Source organism: Eleginops maclovinus, chromosome 4 (genome assembly GCF_036324505.1).
Source record: "Eleginops maclovinus isolate JMC-PN-2008 ecotype Puerto Natales chromosome 4, JC_Emac_rtc_rv5, whole genome shotgun sequence".
In the NCBI taxonomy this organism is placed as follows: Eukaryota; Metazoa; Chordata; class Actinopteri; order Perciformes; family Eleginopidae; genus Eleginops; species Eleginops maclovinus.
This window is the reverse complement of record NC_086352.1, coordinates 3,319,245-3,326,039: the sequence shown is the minus strand read 5'-3', so window position 1 is coordinate 3,326,039 and position 6,795 is coordinate 3,319,245. Positions and strand designations below refer to the sequence as shown.

Genomic DNA, 6,795 nt, shown 5'->3' with positions numbered 1-6,795 from the left:
CTATATCTATAAGTATATATCTGTAGCTATATGTGTCTCTGCCTCTCGGAGGACAGGTGTGCGCCAGGTGTGTCCTCACTCACCTTCAGTTTCTCACAGTTAAACTTCTTCAAACATCACGAGGACGGGACCTTTGTTTACTTCCGCGCCATCTTTTTCTTGTTCCTTGTCTCCTTCCTCTTCTTCGTGGGATCAAAGGCGGTGGTTTAAAACAGAAAGCGCCCCCTGCCGGCGGGATGTCGCAATTCCAACAGGAACGTTCTTCTCCGTTTTAATCAGAGGGAGAAAAATGGAGCTAAATCAGGGTCATAAGTTTTGATCATTCAAAAAATACAATTATTTGAATGATCAAGTTTTTATCCTGAACTTTGAAAAATACAATGATGTATTCAAACAATAAGTATTTTAAATAATTGTTCTTCAACTCTCGCGGCCTGGATTTCTTCTGCCTGACAGAGACCTGGATCGGTGCCGGTGAGTGCAGCCCTCTGATCGAACTTTTGCCGCTGGCTGTTCTTATTTGAACTCCCCGCGGACGTCGGGCGGTGGAGGAGGAACGGCGACTGTTTCTAAAAGTGATGTTAAATGTAAGCAGCGCCGTCTCATCCTCCTCTTCCAGTTTTGAGGCACATTTATTTGAGGTGGATCCTCCGATCCGGTGCTGTGTGCTGTCATCTACCGACCCCCCAAATACAATAAGGACTTCTTAAAAGACTTCCCTGTTCTGCTGGCGGAAATTATGCCAAGTATGATCGTGTCCTCCTTGTCGGGGATTTTAACATTCATTGTGTGTTGTCCTGACATCCGCTGTGAAGGACTGTTTTTTAGCCTTATTGACTCTTTTAATTTGGTGCAGTGTGTGTCTGGTCCCACACACGAACATGGAACAGGGCCGGGTGGCCATTTCCTCAGTCCGGGAATTTAATTCAATTCAGGCCACTCTGATATGGAGGAGGAATTTGAGTCCATGAAAAGATAAAACAAACAAAAAACAGTTCTCTCTCAATGTTTTTATTTTTTTTTAAACAAGGTATATAATATTTTTTGGGTCACTTTAAACCCAATATATAATTAAAATTAAAATAAAATAAAGATAATGATAAAGGGGGAAAAAGTTATTTAAAAATTTAAAATTTACTTCACAAATAAAACTCCCAAAATACTGTATTTAAGTTTAAAACAGCAACAGTTTCCTCACAAAGTGTTGGTCTTTGCGAATTCTTTAAGGGACAGTGTCATTGCAAGGGACACCCAAAATGTCCTTTTCAACACACATTCCCTTAAAGGGCATCAAGGATTTCCCTGCAAAATTTGGGAGCTTGTAGCCTGGTTTTCACATTTTTAAAAAGGCAGGGAAGCTCCGCTCGCTTTGAAAACCGGGGTGGTTGAAAGAGTAAAGAAAAAATTTAAAAGGGCCAACCCGATTACAGGGAAAAAGCATCTGTGAGGGGGTTTTATTTTGTGTGAGGTCAAGTAAAGGGCAGATAGCACGTTTTTGAAGAAAGAAATTTCCTCCCTCCCCGTAAAATTCGGGCTCCATGAAATAAAATTTTCCATTTCCCTCCTCATCAGTCGTGTGACCCCCTTCCTGTCCTGACCAAATAACCCTCCAAGGGGAGATTTTTTCGGGTTTCTCCCACGGGATGCCAGGCTAAACGGGCTCGTCAGGGAAACCCTTTGCTGACAGTCCCCTCTGTAAATCAAACCTCAATACACCTTCCCTTAACTCTTCAGTGCTGAAAGGGGGTTTTTCCTTTTTCCCCCAACTCAGAAAATTTTGTTTGGGTCAAGGCAACCCAAAATCTGAGGAAAGTTTTCCCTTTGGCGGGCAAACCTCCTTTTTAAATTACTGCCAAAACTGTTTTCCAAAATAAAAATTAAAGGACCTTGCCCTAAAATTGCAGTAAAAGGGTGGATTTGGGTGGGTCATTTCCGGAGTTTGGGGCTTTCCGTTTCTTTTTTTGATCTTTTTTTCTGGGAGAAAAAACTCTCCACAACAAGTTCACTGTTTGCCTCTTCCATTTTTCTTGTTGCCCCAAACCAAAAAAACACATCCCCTGCCCCTTTAACTCCCTAAAAGGGTCCCTGGAAAAAGTTTTGAGGCTTTCCCTTTTCCCCCCAAAACCAAAAGGGCTGATTTGCCCAAAATATTCACCCCAAAGTGTTGAAAATTACGGGGGGATAGAGGGGGGGTTTGGGCCTGAAGGGGCGGAAAAAAATCGGGCTGTGAGTAAAACCCAAAATTCTAAAAAAGGGTTTCCCCACATCCCCCTTTTTGTTTTGGGCCCCGGGAAAACTGACTTTTTAGTGTATCCGCTTCAATTGCCCCAAGGGCCCAACAAGGGTAAACATAGAGAGAACCCCTTGGGGATCCCCAAAAAGCCCCCAAAACCCCTTTTGGGAAAGGGGCCCTGATCCTTAGCCCACCCCCTTGTAGCCCCTTTGGAGCCTTTTTGGGGACGCCGGCCTTAAACTCATCTCCCCCTTTCTTTTCATCCCGTTTCCAGACTCCTTCGAAAACTGCCACACATTCAGAAGGGAAAAAAAAAGGTGGGGGCTTTCAACCACACTCCCTGTTTGTCTGCCCAAACAAGTTTTAAAACAGGGTTAACACCACATGGGAATTTTGTGTAGGACCCAAGTTCGGGGAGCAATGCGGGAAAACCCCTGAAAACCCCCCGCAAATTGGCAGCACCATCAGTGGGGGTTGCCACAATGGTCCAAATTATCAATGCTGAGAAAAACCAAAGCCCTGTTTCAACGGGTCGTGAAATGCTAAACCTGGGGACTTCTCACAATCCACCACGAAAACCCTTCGCCCAGGAATCACTTTGAAACCATACCTTATATGACAAAACATTGGCCCTGTGGATGACACTTTCCTGATTTTAGTGTCTTCTGTACCGAAAAAAAGCCTCCCTCTCTACCTCATAGCAAAATTTTTGGGGTTTTTATCAGAATTTTTGAGTACCCCCCCACCACTTTTTTTTAAATATGCCCTTTGGGAAAAAAGTTCACAAGGGGGCCCTCTTCCTTTTCCCCCACTGTCATGGGGGAATTTTTGTTTTGCCCAATCAATTTGTAATGTGTTTGCTGAAGACGGGGATATATGGGCCCCAAAAGGGGGGGGTTGGGCCCCTCCCCCCCCCTAAAAGGGGCCAGGGGTTTGGGGACTGGCGGTTTTTTCCCTAGGGTTTGGGCCTATCGGCTTATCCCCTGGGGCTTCTGGGAAAACTTTATCCCGGGGGGGGGCCCACATCCCCAATCCTTTCCCGGGGGGGCGGGGGTTTACATTTCGGGGGGGGGGGGGAGGGGGGGGGTGGGGCCCATTTTTTTGGGGCCCTGGCCCGGGGGGGGGGGGCCAATTTGCATTTTTACCATCAAAAAGGGGGGCCTGCACAACCTATGGTATCACCGGGGTTCGGGCCGGCTGGGGGGGCGATGGATTTGGGGGGGGGGCTTCCCATCCCAGGGAATTGGAGGGGTTTTGGGGGGGGGGGGGGGTTTTTTGGGGGGGGTTCGGGGGTTTTAAGGGGGCGGGGGGGGGGGGGGGGGTTTTGGGGGGCCCCCGGGGGGGCCCCCAATCCCCCCCCCCCGGGGGGATACCCCCCTCTGCAAAAAAATTGATGTTGGGAACGGGTTTGGGTTCCTTTGTTGTTTTTTTTTTTTTAAATTGGTTTAAGGGTTTTCTTTTTGGGAAAAAGCTTTTTCCCTCCGGCTTTCCTTTGGGTCTTTTTGGGTTAAAATTCCTTTTTTTATTGTTACCCCTTTTTGTATGGATTTTTTTCCCCCCCTTTGGGGGTTTTTTTTCGGGCGCAAATGCCAAAACAAACAAAACGGGAAAACAGTAAATTCTTTTTTTGTCACTAAAAAGCAACCTTTTTTGGGGTTTGGGTTTCCCTTTTTTTGTTTTTAAAACACTTTGGCTCAGGGGGTTTTGGTGGGCTGCTGGGGAGGGGAAAAAAAAAAAAATTTGTATTTCTTGTTTTCTGAGGACGAAAAAAAAATAATCAAATGCCCCCCTTCTTTGTTTTTTTGGGGTTGCCTGTGAGTTTCTCCTGCTGCACTCCTGCTTTTTCAAAGGGTTTCCCCTCGACCTCCCCTCACATCTGACTCCCCTATTTTATGCAATTATCCATAGAAAATTTTTTGATTAAATTTTTGGGTGATTACTTATTTCTTTTGGGCTTTTTTTGGATGTTTTTCAAGAAATTGTTCGTTTAAATCCTGCTACCTTTTTTCCCTCTTGGCCCTGGCCTTTTTCCATGCCTACTGCATTCTCCTTCAGACTGCCCCGGATCCTCTGAGGCACGGGAAAAAGTTCTTTAAAGATTTGGTCAATGTTGCTAAAAAATTTTTGGACCCCACTTTTTTGATCCTTTTATTCCTGTTTAATTCATTTATTTATTTACTGAATTGGGGTTTGTTTTAAAAAGATTTCCCAGGTTTTGTCTCCCAAAACCTCCCAAGGTTTTTTCTCCGGGTTGCCAATTTTTTAATCCCCCCAAAGGGTCTATTTTGGGCCCCCCTAATTTTCCCAGTATTTTTCCCCTTCCCGGCCCCTTCATTTAGTGGGGGCCCACCCCCCCGGGGGTCCCCAGTAGCACTGGAAGTGGTCTGCGGGGGCTGTTGCTAAAAAACAATCGAAAACCCAAAATAAAGAATTTTTTTAAAAGTGGTTGAAAACCCACAGTGGGGCCGCCTCGGGGAAAAATCCCGTTATGACGGCGGGGGGGAAATTTAGGTTAAAAGTTGCAGGGGGAAGATAAGCGGGACAGCAAATTTAAAAACTGTTTGTAAAAAAAGGGAAAAAAAAAGGGAATGTAAAGAAAGTGTTGGGTTTTCGTTTACACACAGCAAGCAGGGGTCGGAACCCCCACTGAACCAAGGGAAAAACAAAAAAAATTTTTGCGGGGGGTTTTCCCGGGCCGGAAAAAATAGAACCCCCGGGGGTTGGGGGGGCTCCCAAAAAGTTAAATTAACAAAAGGGGCCCAAACCCCTTTAAAAAAAACCCCAACGTGCTCGCGCGCCCCTTTTTCCTGCACCGGGGAACCCAAATGTAAAAAATTTGCATACAGCACTTAAAATAATAAATTTTTATTTTAATTGCATGTTTGAGATGCTTTTAATAAAAAATATAAAACAACAAATGTGATCGTCCCTTTTTTAAAAATTGCGTTAGTAACCACAGTCCCCCTGTGGGTTGCAGGTTTAACATTTGGATGGGGGAGGAAAGTCCCCCCCCGGGATAAAAGGGGGTTAACCCAATTGTTCATCAGAAGGGAAATTTGAAAAGAAATGTTCGGTTTTCTTTGAATATAGGAATACATTTTAAAATCATAAAAAATTTTTGAGTTTTTAAACATATTTAAAAACAAACAGTCAGATGACATTTTGAGTTGACTTTAAAAAAACGTTCGCCACGTTATAGCCTTTTTTTGATCAAATTCAAAACCCGGGCCCTATTACCCTTATCTCCTGAAACCTCCCCGCTTGTCTTGAAAAACTATCTGTAAATTTGGGGCCCCTTTTTGGCTGCCCCCTCCGTCTTTTTTTAAGCTTAGCCCTCTCCGTTCCCCCCCGGGCCCTTTTTTCAAACCCCCCTTCACTGACGCGCTCTTTTTTCGCCCCTTTTTGTTATTTAAGAGACAAAAGGCCGTGGGCAAACCATCTGAAACTTTTGGGGAAGGGGGAAAATTCCCCAAATTTGGTGAACCTATTTAATTTGCGTGATGCACCCGGCGCTGCGCTCCCAATGGGGAAATTTTAAAATGCAGCCTACAGTTGAATTTTTTTTAAATGCAAGAAAAAGAAAAGTGCCAAAAATTAGTTAAAAACTTTTTTCCCCCCATGGGCCAATCGGGCCAGGTCGAGGGTTTTGGGGCCCGGGGAAAGGCCCCGGATAATACCATTCCCCCCCCCGGGCATTGAGGAATGCCCGGTATACGAAAAAGGACTAGCATACAGGGAGCGGTTGATATATGTCTTGTGGTGTTTGCTGAACTTGAATTCGCTACTGTTTTCTCTACATAAAGAAGCCTTTGTTTTAAATCCGCCCGTCCTGCTGTTTTTTTTTGGGAAAGGGGGTTTTTAACCCTACTTTTTTGGGTCCCCAACCCCCGGGGGAAAGATGAGCCAGGGGGCTCAATCGGAGATGCGCCGGAGCTGGGGGAATGACGGGAAAAACAAAACTTTCGGACAGAAGCGGAAAAATGGACGAAAGCGGGTACAATCCGGGGGTGCCCCTACAGACTTATTAATCAGATTGACTCAGAAATGGCCAAGCCAAAATCCAGATACGATTTACTTAGCACTTTAATTTTTGGGAAAAGCTGTCGGTTTAAGGGGGACGTCTGTCTGAACTCGACCCCGGAAAAGACGGCTAACTGCGTTGGATGACTTTAAAAGGGGACGAAGCCTCCGAGGAATACAAAGGGAAAGTGCATTTATGTCCCGGAGCCCCCCTGGCCCCCCCCCCCCACCCCATAAAAAAGAAAAAAGGGAGGGAAGGGGAACCAAAAGGGGCAGCACATCCCCCCGAGTGAGTGACGCTTCAGGTAACTCCAAAACCCCAGGGGAAAAACAGTAAAAACTACCCAAAGGGTTTTTTATTGACAAATACAATGGAGAGTCGTTGTGGCGGGTTTTGGGGGGCCCCCCAAAGGGGACTGCTATCCCGAAAATGAAGCAACCCGTGCAAAGAGAGAGAAAATTTTCCCATCTGAAAACCTACCTCACTGGGCAGGGTGCAAAGGCAGTAGCAAAACGGTGGGGTTTTAACCCGATGTAAATTA

The 6,795-nt window shown here is 45.5% G+C and overlaps 1 protein-coding gene across 4 annotated transcripts in view; it reads right to left on the bottom strand.

The window, feature by feature from the left end:
- Window positions 1-198, bottom strand: part of polr3glb (RNA polymerase III subunit GL b) — a 7,870-nt gene extending 7,672 nt beyond the window's left edge. For all 4 annotated transcript variants that reach the window (XM_063882325.1, XM_063882326.1, XM_063882327.1 and 1 more), the window contains exon 1: window positions 84-198. The gene's annotated coding sequence lies outside the window, so the exon portion shown is untranslated. The remainder of the gene's footprint in view (window positions 1-83) is intronic.
- Window positions 199-6,795: the final 6,597 nt, after the last annotated feature.